This window comes from Dermacentor andersoni, chromosome 1 (assembly GCF_023375885.2).
Source record: "Dermacentor andersoni chromosome 1, qqDerAnde1_hic_scaffold, whole genome shotgun sequence".
NCBI classification, from domain to species: domain Eukaryota; kingdom Metazoa; phylum Arthropoda; class Arachnida; order Ixodida; family Ixodidae; genus Dermacentor; species Dermacentor andersoni.
Genome location: NC_092814.1, coordinates 180,457,872 through 180,478,298, shown reverse-complemented (window position 1 = coordinate 180,478,298; position 20,427 = coordinate 180,457,872). Strand labels below are relative to the sequence as shown.

Below are 20,427 nucleotides of genomic sequence, written 5' to 3'. Positions count from 1 at the left end.
TGGCGGATCATCGGGATTTATATTGTCTTACGACTACGGAGCGATATACGATGGGTTCGTCGCATCTCGCTTCGCGTTTCAGTAACGAACTGTCAGCCTCAAGAGTGGATGGATGAATCAGTTTAATTGTCCGCTTCCTGTCTCCTTACGTAGTGTTTGCTTGTTCCTATTGACGTTTGTGACCGGCACTGCCCTGTGGTACGTAGAAAGGCCGAAGGGCTAGTTCATTTACTGTGACATCGTCGCAGTGTTTATATTTAGCCTCCACTGAGCGGGCCGTCTCGAGATAATTGAGCCGCTCAGCCTGCTCTTCCGTCCGTGCTGGGCGGTGTCGTACGGTTTCTTGGTGATCGTGGCGACTGGGTATTTTAGCTCCCCTGTTTAAAGAAAAATTGTTCGTAAGCGCTATTCCGCGCAGAACTGTTGGCTAATCAAATGTATAGGCATCGGGCGTGGGCGTGCCCTTTGCCCTGCATTACCGCGATGACCAGTACCATCTTGTTATCCATATTTCATTGCTGTCCGGTGTTCCTTTTTTGTTTTGTTCGCTATGACGGGCTGCTCGTTGAACTGGTGTTTCTTTGCTTGCTTAGCGCGCTTCTTGTTTCTATGTAGCGATGTAGCCAGATCTGCCATAAAAGCAAGTTATGGTCCCAGGCTACTAGGGCTGCGTGGAGCTCGGACCTTGCGGTCAGTACAGTTTCTCAATGAAAAGTTTCAGCACTTTTCTGTACGTTGTTTGTAAACGGCTGCGATGGCTTGGCGATTTTCGTTGCATTGTTTGCCGACTCGTCTGCTATTCTCTCATTCGTCTAAAGATGACTTCAGCGTTAAAAAGCGGGAACAGCTGCTAAATTGTTACATTTGTGAGTGGTAAAACGTGCAGTTCATGAAAGGTAGAACATTTGCTCAGCTTTGTTCGCTCTTGTCGCATGGGAAGTGTAAAGGGAAAAAAAATTACGAAGCAAAGCAAATGAGTCTGCAAACGTACATTTGGCAAATAAAAAGAACGCACATTAAGGAAAAAATATAATTGCAGCTAAATGAAAGCTCAAATTAATTTTTTTTCAATTATATATTTATATAAATGTCTGCCACGTATTTCTGAAGAGATCCACAGACTCCATCTATGCTTTCTTGATCACTCTATCGAACCTCTAGGTTGGAATAATAATAATAATAATAATAATAATAATAATAATAATAATAATAATAATAATAATAATAACTTAATAGGTTCGCTATGCTTTATTTGATTATTCGACAGGAACAGGCACTGCGTGCGTTGAGCCTAACTTTCAAAATTTCATACTCGAAGTTGCTTGAACTGTTTGTTACATTATCATGCACGCAGATAATATTTGGAATTATCACAAGCTTATGACTGCAAATACCTCCTGTGAGCAATCCCTGACAGTACATTGAGCCGAAAAAGTTCAATTTCACTTTTGTGCTAAATTATAGCTCGAAATCGGTACTGCTGCGTGTTCTGTAGTGCAAGCAGCATTTTATAGTTTTTCACGTATTTGGTCTCACGAATTTAGTCGTTCTGTTTGTGAAGAAGATATTTCTGGAAGGTTACGTTCACAGAACACTTACTGCATTGATTGTATGCTTCTCAGAACCAGTAGTGGTCGCACGTGTTTTCTTTTTTTTTTTATGTTGCATGCAATTATTTTCATAATGCTGCGACGTACTCATTAAATTATGTAGCACAGCTTTCTGTCTGGATACATAATTAAACTTTCTGAATATGAGAATATGATGCCTGATTAATTCACTCTGTTCATTTTCTTTATATAAGCCATTGACTTCATATTAGCTTTCACACTGCGCTCGAGATACAGAGAAACAATTATGTTTTCCCGCGGAACTAATGCAGTTTCTTTCGGACGGAGTCTCTTTTTCGCCGGTTGGCTCAATAAAGAAACAAAAGTTTTTCCTGCACGTTAGCCGTGCTTCCACACATATTGGCAGCGCGAACCTAGCCGTAGATAGTCGCACTTTAATCGCTTTAACTATGCGACTTTCTGCGCTCAAGCATGTCCTTCCAAACCGCGCCAGCGGTGTGTGTGCATGCGCATTTGACGTTTTTAGATTTATTTATCCGCCATTCCGCCCTATATCGTTCTGTTCATACCCGTCTATATACCAAGGGAGAGAAAAAAAAAAAAAAGGAAGTGCTGCGCTTGTGCCGTACTGTTTGACATTTGTTTCCGCCGGTGCGCATATGCTGCTGCAGGAGCTTCAACTTTCGTTTTCAAGTCACTAGCTTTCTTTTGCCTTTTCGCCCTCCGGCGCAAATGCGCCTGTGCCGAGGGAGCGTGCACTCTGCGCGCGCTAGTCAATGGCGGGGCGCGTTTGTGGCCGAACGCCAAGACGCACTCGCTGTACACCCATAGATGTGCTGGTTAACAGCTCGCTACTCTGCGCCGTAAATCGACAAACGCTACCCTAAATATCCTCATTGCTACAAATATACGCCGCCGAGCACGCCATTCCTTTAATAGAGAGAATAGCTTTCTTGAAGCGTTCGGCGCTGCCATTGACAATTCATCGTCGATGGTCTAATTCTGCGCAATTTTCTTGCATTGTTTTGGTCAGGTCGACTGTTTGTTTGCAGTGATTTGAGAGATATTGTACACACGCTGTGAGGAAAGAGAGGCCGAAGAGGCGGCGCTATCTGGTTCGCAGCTGTTAGCCTGTTGCAGAACCCTCTCTCTCTCTCTCTTTAATATTCCCCTACGCAGACCAGCGGAAGCGTATCGCATGCGTGCGCTTCTGTTTCTACTTGCCGCGCAGCGCTCTTGACATTCCACAAGTGGCCCTGACACGTCAAGCGACCGCTCTCGCGCGGCGGAGAAATGTAATTCCGCAGCCTGAACTCAAAACTGCCGGTCGCACGAGTCCATACTTTGATACAAGAATTTGCGTGCCCTGTAATTTAATGATGGACCCAGTCACAATGGGATGATTATGAGAGTGTGTAAAAAAGCACTGTTCCCAAAATTTTGGCCCTGATGAAATTGAAGTAACGCGATGAGTTGTAACTATTATGGTGACTGATTCCTTGTGAATTACGCTGCGGAATAATGCTGCAACACATTGTATGATGAACATTTCAAGCTACTTAGTATGAGCACGAAAACAGAGGACACGGGAAAGGGGACGTCATGCTCGTAACACCGTCCAGAAATGCATTTTTTTAAATTGTGCTTCTTCTTGAATGTGTAGCAACATGAGATAACCAAGGAGAGGCCCTCTAGTATGCGCTTATGGTTTTTTGACTGGTGTGTGTGTGTGTGTGTGTGTGTGTGTGTGTGTGTGTGTGTGTGTGACAAAGAGGTTATAGGCTTAGACTTCCTTGGTGTGTGCCGTGGTTCGATTAAGGAAAGCGACTTGAATTATCATCTGTATCCATGTTTTCTATTCAAATGAAGGATGAGAGCGTTTTTATTTCATTAGTGAAGGAAGAATGTATATTTGCATATTGAAAGCAGAAAGCAAACGTACACATAAGCAGAGGGAAAATGGACACACTACGCCCCTTATGATAAACACAGTTCTGAATAAGTAGAGCATGACATCCAATAATAAAGTCAAAAGCTCACTGCAATACAAACCCTATAGTTGTTAGGAGCAAGAATACACAAGCAGAGTGGAATGAGAGCGGGTTGCGGCTCTCCAACAGTTCGGGCGCATGGTCGCGCAGGTGAAGAACGCCGAGCCGTCGCCAACGGAAGGTACTGGTCGCTCCTTGAGCGAACTCCAGGTGGTCACGAGGTGACACTTTCTTTCTACTGGACTCGGGAGGTTTGGCAGTCCAGGTTCTGTCTGTAGGAGCCTGGAAGGTTGGGCCCACGGCCCGACGGCTCGCTCCTGCTCCCGGCGGACGCTGATTTTCTCCGGTTCCCCGTTGCGTCCGAGCACTACCACGCCGTTCCAGTGTTTGGTTTCGTTTGGTTTGCCCTCTGGGGTGGCGCATACCAACTGCGGTGGAGGTAATTGCTGTTAATACTGAAATTGGTTAAATTATCGGGAAGAAATGAATGAAAAGTTACGTATCTATCCTTCCCCTCATCTTCCTTCCTTCTACGTCAACCATCGTGTATGGTGTTTTAATGGTCGCTTTCTTTGTATTTTGTTCCGATGGCGCGGGTGAAATGTAAATGTATAGCCGACACTCTTAGACTAATGTACACCCTTTGGTGTGTATATTTGCCACACTCTTAAACAAAATTACACCCTTTGTGTCGTTTCTTGCCATACAACAATAATCGTCATCTGTCTTGCCCGCATTTACTTTCTTTAATGCTGCGAGCCCGGTACTTCCAAGTCACGAACGGCATGCCAGTTATCAGCATGACAGCATTCTCGACAGAAAAGTAGCGAGCGCAGCGTTTTCAAGAAAGGAAATGCAAGCAAGACAGATGATTATAGTTGTGTGGCAAATATACAACCCAAAGGGTGTAAACTTTTTTTTTATAGTGTAAGAGTGTAGACTTTACATATTGCGCGCGTGGCTTCTTCGTCGTTGTGTTCTTGCGCTCGTCCATTCGTTCTCGATGCTAAGTTGTCTTAGCCGCGCCGCTTTTATGTACAATACTGGTTTCACGCGCTGTTACTCCCCAATCACTTAACACACACACTGTGTGATACTGCCAAATACTGTACAGTTTGGAGTGTGCGTGAGGGGCGGGGCTGGTACTGGCCGTTTCACCTGTCGTTTTTGTGCAGTTAGCATGCCATTTAAAAATAAGTGTTAAAGGGACTTTCAACCATTTTTAAGGACCTTATTAGATCTTGTCGTTGAGTGCGGAAGTTGGCCGACGTTGAGGAGGATTTTGAGAACTGAAGGTTTATTTACATTATTTACAGTAATAACACAAAGTAATGAACAGTCGTAAAGTCATCGACGGCCGGCGGCAAATCAGACGCTGCGGCCCGTGGCAAGAAGAACGAATGAATGAAAGAATGTCTCTTCTCCATGTCTCTCGCTTTTAACCCCTTCGGTCTCTGGGAGTCACGTCATTTTCGGCCAATCGTCGAGCCAGCTCAGGTGTCATTTTCCTCCAATGGTAGGCGCCCGTGCAAGTGCCGTCACATTCGGCCCATGAGGTCGCTCCAAGGGCTCCACTGTCCGATGGCTGACTTGCCACCAGCGTTGCCTTGGTTAGGGTGGCTAGAAGCCTACCTTGGTGTTGCCTCCCCCCCTGAAAGCGCTCAGCTGGAGGAGACGGGTTGTTCTTCGAACGACCTTTCAGAGCGGCAAAACAGCTTTGCTCGGGACTAAGATCAACTACCTGGAATCAGGCCAGCCGCCCGTTGCACATTCGGGAAGAGTCAAGCAGGGGTGGAGACAATAGCTAGACGTGCGGCGCATGAGGTGGGGGTCGCCAACCTGCCTGAAAGGTCCGGGAACGTGGTAGACGCGTCCCTGGGCACCATAATTGGAATGCGACGGCGATTGGATGTGGTCGGGGAACTCGAGTGATGTCAGGAAAAGGGTCCGTATCCAACAGCTGCTCCTCGCCCCGGAAGTTAGGAATGGCCAGTGAACTCAATTCGCCCACATGGCTGAGGACGACTCCCAACCATCTGTCACTAGCGTCGCAGTGCACGATAAATTCCTTAGGATAATGGGGGTCCGAAGCACTGGTCCTGAGTTTAGAACCTCTTTCAGGTGCTGAAATGCGCTTTCCTTGGCCTAATTCCATCGAAATTTTTCGGGCTCTCCCTTTCGGAGGGTGTCTGTCAGGGGGCTTGCTACCTGTGAGAAATTTGGAATGTACCGCTGGTAATATCCCACGAGCCCCAGAAAGTCTCTGACATCCGTCTTCGCGGTTCAGGAAAGTTATATATAGGCCCTATCTTTAGTTCGGAGGGCCGCCGCGTTCTTTGTCCTACGACATGCCCTAGGTGGTAACTTCCGCACACCCGAAGTTGCACTTTTCGGCCTTTACCGTGAGACCCGCGTCTCGTAGACGTGCTATCACGTTCCTTAAGTGCTCCATGCGATCGTTCCAGCTGTTAGAAAAGATGGCCACATCATCTAAGTAGGGGATCGCGTAATCTTGTAGGTCTTTCAAAACTGTATCCATCAGCTTGGAAAAGCTAAATGGTGCGTTCTTAAGCCCGAAACTTAACATTAGTGGTCGAAATGTGCCAAGCGGGGAAGTGAATGCTGCGTAGCGACTTTGGCTTTCTGTCATGGGCACCTGCCAGTACCCCCTAAGTCGATTGTTGAAATGTACTGGGCTCCGCCCACCCGTTCAACTCGTTCTTCTATGTTAGGTATAGGGTAAAGTTGGTCCCTTGTAATCGCATTCAATTTCCTATAGTCCACACATGGACGCGGCTCATTCCCGCTCGCCTCCACGAGAATCATCAGGGAAGTGTAATCACTGTCTGCTGGCTCAGTGATTCCCAACTCAAGCATTCGTTTGATCTCTACTTCCATTATTTCTCGCTGACGAGGTGAGACCCGGTACGGTTTAGATTGGACGGGCTCGTCAGATGTCAACTCAATCTCATGAGTAATCAGCGTCGTTCTGCCCGGCCGGCTACTGAAGCATTGGCGAAATCCCTCAAAGAGTTTCCGGAGGTCGCTTACGTGATCGGCCTCGAGAGCCAGTCGGTTTACAGACAGATTCAGGTTGTCCGCTATGGAGCGTTCCGCATCTGTAACTGTCGCTAAAACTGGAAGTTCGACAGCTACTTCTTCAGACGCGGTTACCACCACGTTCATAACCTCTTCCCTTCCACAATAAGGTTTCATTAAATTGCAGTGGTAAATGATTCCTTTATTCCTTCTTGCGGGAACTTCTAGGGTTAGTTAGTCTCCGATATCTTCTGGGTAACCTTTACGGGTCCTTCCCACTGTACCTCAAGTTTGTTTTTTCGTGAAGGCCTTAGAATCATGACCCTGTCGCCTACCTTAAATGCTCGCCTACGCGCATTTTTGTCATAGTACACCTTCGCGGTTTCCTGGGCCTCTTTTAGGTATTTTTCAACCAGTTGTCGCGAGACACTTAAGCGATCCAGCAATTTTAAAACGTAACTCACCACCGTCTGGCTTTCACCTGTTCTTTCCCACATTTCTCTTAACATTCTGAGCGGGGAACGGATCGTCCGACCGTACACCAGCTCGGAAGGAGTGAACCCCGTTGCCTTATGTGGGACCGTTCTCAACGCGAACAGGGTTGCGGGTAAACAGTCCTCCCAGTCTGCCTTGCGTTCATGGCCCAATGCACGTAACACTCTCTTAATCACTGAGTGCATCTTCTCAACGCTGTTTGATTGTGGATGGTACATGGAGCTGTGTATCAGCCGCACACCACACCTTTCTAGGAACGTCGTGGTTAAAGCGCTTGTAAATACCGTCCCTTGGTCAGCCTGAATCTCTGCAGCAAAACCGATTCGTGTAAACACGGACAACAGAGCGTCGACTATCTCGGTGCTCAGTTCCTTCAAAGGAATCGCTTCAGGAAACTTTGTCGCGGCACAGAGCATGGTCAAAAGGTATTTGCACCCTGATCGGCTCGGCGGCAAAGGCCCGACTGTGTCGATCACCAGCCGACGGAATGGCTCCGTGATTAAGGGAACCAACTTTAAAGGTGTCTTGCGTTTACCTCCTGACTTCCCAACTCGCTGACACACGTCACAGTACCTTACATAATTTTCCACATCCCTAAAGCATCCTGGCCAGTAATATTTTAACAAGAGCCTCTCCTTCATTTTGTTGATTCCTAGATGGCCTGACCAGCCATTTCCACACAAAGTAAGGAGATCCGCCCGATACCTCTCCGAAATGATTAACTGATCGAGGATACGGCCCCTACGATCTCGGTAGTGTCTATACAGCAGTCCTCCCTTTTCGTGGATAGTAACGTTGCACCTAGCTATGCCCTCTTTCGCGTTGTGGTGTAAACGTGTCAGAGTCTGGTCCCTCTGTTGCTCCGCACTGAGCGACTCCCTGTCCACCTGGAGAAGCCTGTCAAAGCCCCCAGAGGCAGGTGAAAGTGCAGAGCTGCTCTCCCTTTCTGTTACTTCCACTGACGACCTTTCTTCGCTGCGCGAGTTTTCTACGGGGATCATTTTAATTGTCACCTCTGCTGTCACAGTTTTTCCTCCGTTGTCCGAGGTTCTACTAGGGAATGCGCTTCCTCGCGTTCCGCCACCGCTGCGCTGGGGTTCTCGGTCAGCTGAGCGGCGATTTGGCGTGCTCGCGAGCAGGTTAATGCCTGCACCCTTCCTTCTCCGAACTCCTGACCGCACTCCCGTAACAACGCTCAGAATGGTTTGAAAAGAAATACAGGTAGTCCATTGGTAGCGCCTTCGAAACGCCTGCCTCTGTCTCTAGTTCTCCGAAAGGACCGGAAATTGTCACTCGTGCTATTGGCAGACACACGCTGTGCTCCTCTAGCACTGACTTGATCCAAGTTACCTTCCCTGTATGGACGTCAGACTCTGGAGTTTTGCAAGACGCGTAGCGCCACCTGCCGTTGCGAAGAGGCAGTAATTGAGTAGTGCGAAGCCCGACTCCATTGCTAAGTTACCTATGCAGCTAGCGACTGCGAAACAACGATTTAACTAGATTTTGGTCCATATTGCGAATGTTTTGCGCATTTAACACCCAGACAGAGAGCTTTGAATTTCTACGCTAGTCGGACGCGCCGCCGAACTGCCATAAAGCGCTTGCTGGCTCACTCTCAGACTGATGGCAAAAACGACGGCAACCGCGATAGCTCCGCGCGCTACGAAGAAACGCCGCAATCGACGCTACTGTTGTGTACTGTTGTGTTGTAAATTGTCATGAACGTGAAGGACGGAATAACAACGCGCAGTATTACCGATTTCCATCGCGATCGTATGAAGGGGAAAGTCGAGAGCGCTGGATGCGGGTTACTTGCATTCTCCACAACACAGCGGTTCGCATGAGAAAGTGCGACAATCTTGTTCTTCTGTAATTGTGTTACGTAGCCCTGACGGAGGACCGTGGTAACCAAGCGAAAACTCAAGAATCTGCAGCCGCCACTTCGTCGGTAACAAAAAAAAAAAAAACTACGTTGCGAACCATCCTGCGTATGTGCCATCGATATCTCCACCTTTTAGCAGGCGTCCGCCTCCGCTTGACTCAACAAATGGAACGGAGAGATTTGGCAGGTCAGCCTAACCAACATTTTGGTTCTTTTATGAATTCAAAATCCTGTTCTAGAGCATCGTTCTATCGCGAGCTCATTTCTACTTTCGGTATTTTGTATGTCCTGCGCCGATACAACAAGCACGCTTCGCAATGTGCTGAGCGTGCTCGACTGCGTTTTTCAAATGTGAGCAATAAAGTTGCTGTAGGAGCACTGGATGAGTAATTGCGAAGTAACGCAAGTGTGTAAAAAAAATGTCGCGTTTATTTACATTTATTTGTGCGCGCTTGTTGCTCGAAGCGTCTGCGAAAAGTTCAAATTAAGGTACTGAGCGATGCCGTAGCTCCTGCGAGAAAGAAAGATGCAGCGCGTAGGCACTGTAGGAAGCTTACTTTTGTTATGATCGCACGCTGTTTGCTGCCTTGGAAAACGTTTTCTGTTTGCTACCCTGGAAAAGGCTATGAAAGGATTTACTCTCTGTAAATAATTGGGAGACAAAACATTACGATAAAATACATAAAAATATAGGAGATACTTAATAAGTCTTGTGTTCAGGACATATTCAATATGAAACAATTTGAAATGCTTAGATTTTTATGCTCATATGCCTATATAGACAAACCTGATGCTCTCTGTACTTGCGAGTTGCAGGACGCCGAAATAACACTTGATACTTTATTTTATATTGTATACGTACTTCACCCTGCTGAGCTTTCTTTCCGAAGCGTGGATGGGCGGAAGAAGCTTTCCAGGTACTTGATTCTTAGGAAACCGTGCCTCAACACACACGAAAGAGAAGGGTCCATTGTGGCCTATGCACCTTCGCTTGCGGACAGCTCTCCTTGCACTACTCAGCGATGGGGGCGCTGCTGACGGGTTTTTCCGCAGCGCCGCCTGGGCAGAGTCTGGGGTCTATAGTCCTCGGCGTTTACAAAAGAAGGGTGAGCCAGGTCCATGGTTGCTCCACTGTCCCTTAATACCTTGCATGTTTTTCCGCTAATCCGTAGCTCCTGGAGGTATGGACGGAGAAGCTCCAATCTTTCGTCGCTTCCGCCCACGTAGAAAAGCACTACCTTCTTTGTTTTTTGCGATCCGAGGCATAGTGACCTAGGCCCTGGCACGGATAACATCGGACCGGTCGCCTCTTCTCCAACTCTCGCGCATCAACCTTCTTTGTCCCCTCCTCCGGAGGGCTGTTAGCTCCTTTATCGTTGTTCCCTTCCCGAGGTTTTTTCATCGACTCGGCCCTCTCGGTAGCTTTTACCTGTGTCTGTTTTTTGTGGTGGATATACCTTTCGGATTATCCCTTCCATTTGAACTCCCATTGAACGTTTAAGTTCGTTTTATCGGAACGGTGGTCTCGCATTTCGGCGAGTACACTCCTGACGTGCTGCTTCTGAGATCATGAGTGCCTTGATTCAAGGCACTGAGCACGATCTCAGAATTCGTAATTCAGTTATTGAGAAATATAAATACTATACATTTATCGTTACATTGCTTTGAAAATGTTTGCGTGCGAACCAAAACCGTTATGAACCGTTACCGATCATTTTTTTTTTTCGTTCGGGAGCTGAACGGAACGCAACTTTTTTCAGTGGAACGAAACTGAAACCAGAACGAAAAAAACATTTCGGTCTCACACCCTGCTACAAAGGCCCAATTTCAACTGCCTTATATCACAGCGAGACGCTCTGTTTCCCGCAGCACACTGTTACAAACTTGTACCCAGTACCGTGGAGGTAGTGTGGGCCTAGCGGTCTGGAGCTTGACCAGCAGGGAGGAGCGCAGGCAGAAACGCGAGGCGATCGTCGTAACGAGTACCACCGCGCGCACCAAAAAAAGCGAGGGAAAAAAAAAAAAAAAGGCGGCGCCCGTGACGTACGTGTCATACGATCCTCCAGCTCCGGTGTAGCTCCGGTATGGGAGAACGCAAGGAAGCAATTTCGCTTGTTAATAGTATTTAGCGCAAAGAAACGCACGACACAAAAGAAGGTACACAGGACCCAGCGCTGTGTTCTGTGTGCCTCCTCTTGTGTCGTGCGTTTCTTTGCGCTAAAAACTAACATTCGATACCAACTAGCCCACGTCTGTTTTGAATTTTGCTTGCCGAGGCCAGACAGAGCAAGTGGAGAGAGTGTTCGTTTAGTTACATCGCTCGGGAGCGGTCGGCTCTACAAGCTTCCTGACAGAGAGCGACACATTCTCTAGCTTGTGCTGAAGGCTGAAGCCGCTGAAGTCCGTTGGCGGGGGTGTCTTCTATTTTCTATAATCTTCGGAGCGCCCTCGCTCCCGAGAAGGAGAAAGCGAACGCTCTTTACGCTTGCGGCCGCCGCTCGGTACATGGGGCCGAATCTTATAACGGTTCGGAAGGGGAACGGTTCAGTTGGCCTCATCTGATTGGCCAAAATTTTGTTTGTGTCAGAGGCCGTCAGAGACAGCGGGGCGGCACCGCAAATTATGATCACGTCACGCATCTGCCAATCATTTCCAAAGCGAACCCGTCTTTGGCTAAGAGCGGAACTTGCGAAGGGGTAGTCCGCTTTGGGTTCCGTAGCTGTGGCTTGGCTGTGCGACCCTGGCCGTGCGCGCCGCTCGCGCAACCGGGGAGACACGCGGGCGTAGCGCGCGCGTGCGTTGATTGCTTCGGAGGCTCTTACTTGACTTGAATGGGAGCTTACCGTTATCATTGAAAAGGAAAGTATATAATCAGTGCATTTTACCGGTGATGACATACGGCACAGAGACTTGGCGGCTGACCAAGAAGCTTGAAAACAAGTTAAGGACCGCGCAAAGAGCGATGGAACGAAGAATGCTAGGCATAACTTTAAGAGACAGAGAGCAGAGGCGCCGGGCAGGCCATGTAATGCGCAGATTAGATAACCGTTGGACCATTAGGGTAACAGAATGGGTACCAAGAGAAGGGAAGCACAGTAGTGGATGGCAGAAGACTAGATGGACTGACGAAATTAGGAAGTTTGCAGGAGCTATTTGGAATTGGTTGGCGCAGGACAGGGGTAATTGGAGATCGCAGGGAGAGGCCTTCGTCCTGCAGTGGACATGAATAGGCTGATGATGATGATGATGACTTGCCTTTGTCGTCTGCTTGGCGTTGCCCTTTCGGTGTCGACCACGGCTCGAAGTGCTATATGCGTTCGAAGAGATGGCGGATAATTATTTGCACCACCCCTGCTGGCTTTCTAAGTAGACCTTTTGCAGGCTACGCTAGCAACTGGAGGAGACTCGGGTGCAAGCGTACCAGTGGTCATTCCACGCGGAGGAAAGAATTGCATGCTGCGGTTCATCGCCACCGGCCTACAGCTCCCAGAGCTCGGATGGAAACGAAGCATTCATCGGGATGGCCTAGACCTCTGCTACCGACACTGTCCACGAAGTTGCTCTCGCAATTACTGTGTTGACCGGTAGAAGGGCTGTGTCAGCTTCTCGGGACCTCCGCTTCAAAACGAATGCCAAGGAGATATTTGCATGGTGAGATCGAATTCTCGGTGCTATCGCCAGCGTGAATAGCTCGCAGATCGCCATTCAGCAAACATAAGGGTTCAACTTAGGCTGGTCCAGCGCCTTCTTCGTTCGGCTGATAAAACTATGCAGTCAGCACGGGAAGATATTGTGGAGGTCTCTTATTTGGCTGCCCTTTTTTTCCTCTAGTTTTTCGCTAGTTCACACTTTGTTCCTCAATTTCATGGCACAGCGCGCACCGTCAGGGCCACGCTCTTCGATTTTACTTCGCACAGGCAACGCAGGGCCCGTATATCGTAATATTTGATTTCAAGTTCCATTGCTTCTATCACGTGACGCGCCATGGGGCAGATCGCAGGGATAGCGGCAGTGCGGCGATGTGCGAGTCGTGTGCGAGCAGATGACGAAATGCGAAAAAAAAAAAGGAAAATTGATATAGTTGGCTAGTAAAGGTGGCCCTAAGAACCAGTTCAAGGTTTTGTTGCGCTCGCTATGTAGGAAGTGCTGGCAGTGCATTCCAGTTGCTTGCATCGTGCCAGCTCTTGGTAGCAGACGACATAGCGCTGCGCTCTGCCAACTGGATGGATGTTATGAGCGTCCCCTTTGGAACGAAGCGGTGGGTTGCGCCACCAAGCTGTTGCTATTATACTGCCAAATGTCCTACCTAGGTTAAATAAGTAAAAAATAAAAAGAAAAACACGATGAACTCCCACAACCGAATTTCCTGACCCCCTATTGCGAACTTTGCTTTTGTACGTCTCCGTTTTTTTACGTTTCCCTACTTCCACTGATCTGCCAATCACCTCTTACTCATTTTTGCTTGCGATACCACCTGTCGGCTGCGAATGAAAAGAATGACATTATTAATTTACTTCTGCATTGCGTAAACGCCTGGCACCGCATGTTTATACTTTAGAACTTGCCGTGTAATATTTAATTTATATTTTAGATTTAATTAGCAAGCAGAAACATTCTGCAGTTCCTCAATTTGCTTGTCATATGACGACGTACACTTCAGAGGTAACACCCTCTCGTCTGTTGGTCGCGTTCTCCCCTTCTTCCAACTCTGGCGTGGGAGTCACACATTTAATGACGTAAGCAGCGAAGTGAACGGTTCGTTTTCTGAATCGTTATAAGATTCCGCCCATGGAAGCCAGTGCAATGGTTTTCTAACCGCCACTGCCCCAGCATGAGGCAAAGTCACTGACACGCACACACAGACACCGCCGGCATTCCTTACCTGGGAGGAGGAGAAGGAGCGAATGCACTCACAAAGCTTAAAAGGACCCTGAAACGATTTTGACGATATTGTACAAACGTACTGAGTCATTAGAGTAGGTCCTTATGATCATTAATTGACGCATCTAAGTGCTCCGTGTAGAGCGTGTCATTTATTATAAGGTTTTAAAAATGTACATTGCTGCCGATCGCAGTACACTGCTCGGTGGAATTTTCAGCCGCCCCCTACCCATACACTCTTAGGCAAAGTTACAGCCTTTGGGGTGTATCTCTGCCACACAACAATAATCGTCATCTGCCTTGCTTGCGTTTCCTTTCTTGAAAACGCCGCGCCCGCTACTTTCCTGCTGGGAATGCTATGTCCTGCTGATAACGCGCATGCCGTTCGTTACTGGGAAGTACCGAGCTCGCTGCGTTAAGGAAAGGAAATACGGACAAGACAGATGATGATTATTGTTGTGTGGTGTTGCGTTCTCCAGGGTAGTGTACGTCACCGCTGCCGACTATTGTTGCGACGCCTGTTTGTGGGTCTCGTGGTAGTGTGGCGCACAAGGGTCTCGTGGTAATGTGGCACACAAAACGCCGATGTATTCCTCCCTAATTGAGGGAGGGATAGCTCTGAATCTGTGTAGATTTTCAAGATTTCCAAGAAGTAAGGGAGATGTCGACAGCTTCGATTCTGCAATTGAAACACGTGCTCTAAAGAAAATATTTACAAATGAATACTTAATGCATACTAGTTAGTAAGAAATTATCAGACATTCACGTCCGCAGCCGCTAAGCACGCACTGGTGAAAAAAGGAAACATCTTCCTAGCACTGCCTTCAAGAAAATTGAGTGTTATTCGTAGAAACAGGTGGCATAACGAGAGGCCGAAAAAGGCCATCATCGTCATCATCATCATCAGCCTGGCTACACCCACTGCTGGGCAAAGGCCTCTCCTATACTTCTCCAAATACCCCGGTCATGCCCTAATTGTGGCCATGTTGTCCCTGCAAAGCTCTTAATCTCATCCACCCACCTAACCTTCTGCCGCCCCTTGCTACGCTTCCCTTCTCTTGGAATCCAGTCTGTAACCCTTAATGACCATCAGTTATTTTCCCTTCTCATTACATGTCCTGCCCATGCCCATTTATTTTTCTTGATTTCAACTAAGATGTCATTAACTCTCGTTTGTTCCCTCACCCAATCTGCTCTCTTCTTATCCCCTTAACGCTACGCCTATCATTCTTCTTTCCATAGATCGTTGTGTCGTCCTCAATTTAAGTAGAACACTTTTCATAAGCCTCCAGGTTTCTGCCCCGTAGGTGAGTACTGGTAAGACACAACTGTTATACACTTTTCTCTTGAGGGATAATGGCAACCTGCTGTTCATGATCTAAGAATGCCTGCCAAACGCACCCCAGCCCATTCTTATTCTTCTGATTATTTCAGTCTCATGATCCGGATCCGCGGTCACTATCTGCCCTAAGTAGATGTATTCCCTTACCACTTCCAGTGCCTCGCTAGCTATCGTAAACTGCTGTTCTCTTCTGAGACTGTTAAACATTACTTTAGTTTTCTGCAGATTAATTTTTAGACTGACCCTTCTGCTTTGCCTCTCCAGGTCAGGGAGCATGCATTGCAGTTGGTCCCCTAAGTTACTAAGCAAGGCAATATCATCAGTGAATCGCAAGTTACTAAGGTATTCTCCATTAACTCATCCCCAATTCTTCCCAATTCCGGTCTCTGAATACCTCCTGTAAACACGCTGTGAATAGCATTGGAGAGATCGTATCTCCCTGCCTGACGCCCTCCTTTATAGGGATTTTGTTGCTTTCTTTATGGAGGACTACGGTGGCTGTGGAGCCGCTATAGATATCTTTCAGTATTTTGACATGCAACTCGTCTACACCCTGATTCCGTAATGCCTGCATGACTGCTGAGGTTTTGACTGAATCAAACGCTTTCTCATAATCAATGAAAGCTGTATACAAGGGTTGGTTATATTCCGCACATTTCTCTATCACTTGATTGATAGTGTGAATATGGTCTATTGTTGAGTAGCCTTTACGAAATCCTGCCTGGTCCTTTGGTTGACAGAAGTCTAAGGTGTTCCTGATTCTATTTGCGATGACCTTAGTAAATACTTTGTAGGCAATGGACAGTAAGCTGATCGGTCTATAATTTTTAAAGTATTTGGCGTCCCCTTTCTTATGGATTAGGATTATGTTGGCGTTCTTCCAAGATTCCGGTACGCTTGAGGTCATGAGGCATTGCATATACAGGGTGGCCAGTTTTTCTAGAACAATCTGCCCACTATCCTTCAACAAATCTGCTGTTACCTGATCCTCCCTAGCCGCCTTCCCCATTTGCATAGCTCCCAAGGCTTTCTTTACTTCTTGCGGCATTACTTGTGGGATGTCAAATTCCTCTAGATTATTCTCTCTTTCATTATCGTCGTGGGTGTCACTGATACTGTATAAATCTCTATAGAACTCCTGAGCCACTTGAACTATCTCATCCATATTAGTAATGATATTGCCCGCTTTGTCTCTTAACGCATACATCTGATTCTTGCCTTTTCCTAGTTTCTTCTTCACTGCTTTTAGGTTTCCTCCGTTCCTGAGAGCATGCTCAATTCTATCCATATTATACTTCTTTATGTCAGCTGTCTTACGCTTGTTGATTAACTTGGAAAGTTCTGCCAGTTCTATTCTAGCTGTAGGGTTACAGGCTTTCATACATTGGCATTTCTTAATCAGATCTTTCATCTCCTGCAATAGCTTGCTGGTATCCTGTCTAACGAAGTTACCACTGACTTCTATTGCACACTCCTTAATTATGCCCTTAAGATTGTAGTTCATTGCTTCAACACTAAGGTCCTCTTCCCGGGTTAAAACCGAATGTTTGTTCTGTAGCTTGATCCGGAATTCCTCTATTTTTCCTCTTACCGCTAACTCATTGATCAGCTTCTTATGTACCAGTTTCCATTACCAGTTTCCTCACTGTAGCACTTGGTAAACTCCGTGGCCCTGCTGCAGACTGTAAAAGCGTGACAGGAAGTCACTGCGACACGTGGGAAAAATTCAAGACTGCCTTCGAAGAACAGTTTGGGGACAAACTTACGCTCCTGCAGTGGCAGCACATAGTCACCAGACAAACTACGCATCATTTCGAGGTGTCCTGTCCAACTGACTGATCAACAGCATTTTGAGTATGCATTACAGGGAGTGCATGACACACACTTGGCAACCACTATCGCAGGACAACGTCCGCCGACTGTGGATGCGTTTCTTGCCATTGCCACTCAGCTTGATAGAACTATGGAATATTCCTCTGTCTTCCGAAGTCTGCCGCCTGTGCAGCATCCTGATGTTTCGGACAACACAGCTTGTTCACAAATGAGTCTAGCTGATTCATCAGGTTCACGTCAAATTTCCTCCTTACCATTGGACCAGCAAGATACTCGCTATCTTACAATCGGCTCCCAACATGGCGCACCTGCCTATCGCCCTGGAGAAGATCTAAGCAAGGCCTTATGCTATAACTGTCGCCAAACCAGCCATCTTGCATCGAAGTGCCCCCATCCCAAGTCCAATGCCCCACAGCTATCCAGCCAGTAAACGAACCTTGCTTCCATGGCATGCCTTCAGGCTTCAGAACCACTTGAGGAGTCACTTGTGCAGTGTGCTGCAATTCAAGCAGACATTTCACTTATAGGCACTGTTGATTCCTTCCCAGACAGTGGTTCTAAACATACCATGCTCAATGTCATTGGATCTGCCAACCTGTTACCATGGGCCAAGCCTCCCATACCTGTTGTAGGTGGTGGTACCGTCATACCGGCTGGTACATTATGTACTCAAATCACTGTTGGTCCTGTTTCTGCAGTACTCAAGGTTCTAGTTCTGGCTAGAAACCCCTTGCCTTTGATTCTTGGGGAGAACTGGTTTGAGGCAGCTCACATTGAGCTCCTTGTATGGCCATCCCATCCAACGGAAATTCACCATCCTAGCACTGGTATAGTGATGCGATGCCAGGAGAAAGTGCTACCAAGGATGTCCAGTGCTGTTGTGTTACCCAGTAGCACTATTTCTCCTTTTCACACAAGTAGCGTCATCTACAGGCTGTCTGCAGTTTGCACCGTTACCAGGCAACATTCAGCCGACATGGTTATCCCTCGAACAGCATGAAGAGCTACCTGAAATAGTGCCATGTGAATCAGAGATACCACTTTTCAGGAATGATGACAAGTTTGAACATCAATGCTCACAGCTGCACAATGCTCGCCTAGGTGCACAGCTACAGCAAGAAGTCTCTACAGTTCAAAACGTCTCGCGCCAGTATGTCGACCTCTTCGCTATGGATGATGATGATCTGGGCTGGGCCTTTACGAAGGGATTGAACACTCTATTGACCTTATGCCTGATGCATTACCATATGCCTGTCAACCTTACAGATACAGCAAAGAGGACCGCGACTTCATTGAGCGCCAATATCGAGAACTTCTTGCTAAACATATCATTGTACCATCCTCAAGCCTTTGGGCTTTCCAGTCGTTGTTTCGCAGCCTACAAAGAAGTGATTCTGTGCAAACCATATACGTACCACTTAGCAAGCAAGCCAGTAGTGTTGTGTAATGCTGATGATATCATGGACGATATCGCCAGTTGCTCTCTGCTCACATGTCTCGATTTGAAGTTTTCTTATTGGGCATATCAGAGTTCGTCCACAAGATCAACCCAAAACATCATTCATCACACATCGGGGCACGTTTCAATGGACGCGTATGCCATTTGGACTAAAGAATGCCTCTGTTACATTTCAAAAGGCCATGCACACTCTCATTGAGAGCTTACAGCCTCGTCACCCAAAATGTGGAGTTAGAGTTTATCTAGACGACATCCCCCTCTTCGCCACAACCTTTCTGGAATTCATCGACTTGTTAGATGAAGTCCTCACACACTTGCAGGACAATGCTTTCAAAGCCTCACCTTCTCAGTGCCAATTTTCCGTTACATCTTTGACATTCCTTGGCCTTGTCATTTCAAAGGATGGGAAACGTCCAGACCCAGCAAAGGTAGAAGCCATTTTGAAGATGCCTGTGTGGACAACTGCCAAGGCAGTGCTTTTGTGGATTCAAACCGTGAACTTTTACCAATGCTTCATCCCAAATTTTGCCAAGGTAGTGGCTCCTCAGCAAAACATTTTAAGAACGGGAGTTTTTCAGTGGTCACCCGACAGCGAGTCAGCATTCCATGTGATCCGTGAAGCTCTTATATCAGCACATATTCTTGGTCATTTTCAACCTTCGGCCCAAACAACAGTAACCACGGATGCTTCTGCCTCAGCCCTTGGAGCACTACTGTCACAGTGTCAAGATGGTAACGATGTGGTGCTTGAGTATGCCAGTAGAGTATTGATCTGTGCTGGAAAGAAGCTGCACAGCAATGTATGGGAGTGCCTGGCCGTACATTGGGCCATTTGCCACAAATTCCGCAGCTATCTTCTGAACAAGAAGTTTTGTCTTCTCACAGATAATCTGTCTGTAGCATGTCTCACCACAAATATGAAACCATCGCAGCGCTTTACTAGTATGCTAATGGACCTGGTTGAGTTTAACTTCACTGTGCAGCACAAGCCTGGCAAGCAGAACGTAATTGCCGATGTATTGTCACGTCTTGCTTGTATTGCCTTTAAGCCCATGACCACACTTTACCAGCTTCAAGGGCAAGATGAGGAGTGCTCTGCTATATGCCAACGCCTACTAGATGATGCTGATGCACCCCGAGATTTTTTTATAATAGACGACATGCTATACCATCGTACATCTCCCAGCCTGAACACTATTGTTGTCCCACATAAGTTACGGCAGTCTATACTTGAGCTGGCACATGATAATGGTGGCCATATGGACAAAACCTTACACTGAAGAAGGTACAAGAACGCTACTGGTGACCAAAAATGAGCGCTGTGATAATGCAGTATGTTCATGGATGTCAGACTTGCCAAACCAACAATCGTTCAGTGACCAAGAATGTCGGTAAATTGGGATTCATGCTGTCATCGGAGGTTCCATTTTCCACCATTGCTTTGGACCATGTGACAGTGCCTTCTACCGAAAGCAGAAGGTACATACTTAATGTTATAGACTTTGCCACGCGCATTATAGTTCCGGCTGCAGTCTTCTCAACTTTCGCAAGGGATATAGTTCAGCATTTATATTCCATGTTTTATCACTATGGTGTTCCAGACACTGCCTGTCAGACCATGGTCGTACTTTTGAATCGAACGAATTCAAGTGCTTTCTCGCACTTCATGGCATTCATCAGCACATTTCAATCACCTATCATGCAGTAAGTAATGGGCTGGTAGAGAGAGGCAATGTGTAACAACCGATGTGGATGCAGCAGCAGCTTTTGCAAGATTCCTTTATTGCACAAAAAACAAGGGTTTATGTAAGCACGGTGCATCGCTTATCAGCACATGTGCGATGGGTTTAAACACGAAAGACATGCACACAAGATAGCCAATTCAGTCACATCACTCTGTTATCACATCCCTTCTCACCTAGTAGTCAAGGCCA

At 47.1% G+C, this 20,427-nt stretch overlaps 1 protein-coding gene across 3 annotated transcripts in view; it reads left to right on the top strand.

Annotated features, from left to right (window-relative positions):
- LOC126547239 (WD repeat-containing protein 47) overlaps positions 1-20,427 on the top strand; it is a 188,957-nt gene that overhangs the window by 329 nt on the left and 168,201 nt on the right. For 2 of the 3 annotated variants that reach the window (XM_050195186.2, XM_055062825.1), the window contains exon 2: positions 616-690. The exons of the other annotated variant lie outside the window; for it this stretch is intronic. The gene's annotated coding sequence lies outside the window, so the exon portion shown is untranslated. The remainder of the gene's footprint in view (positions 1-615; positions 691-20,427) is intronic. 3 annotated transcript variants of the gene reach the window in all.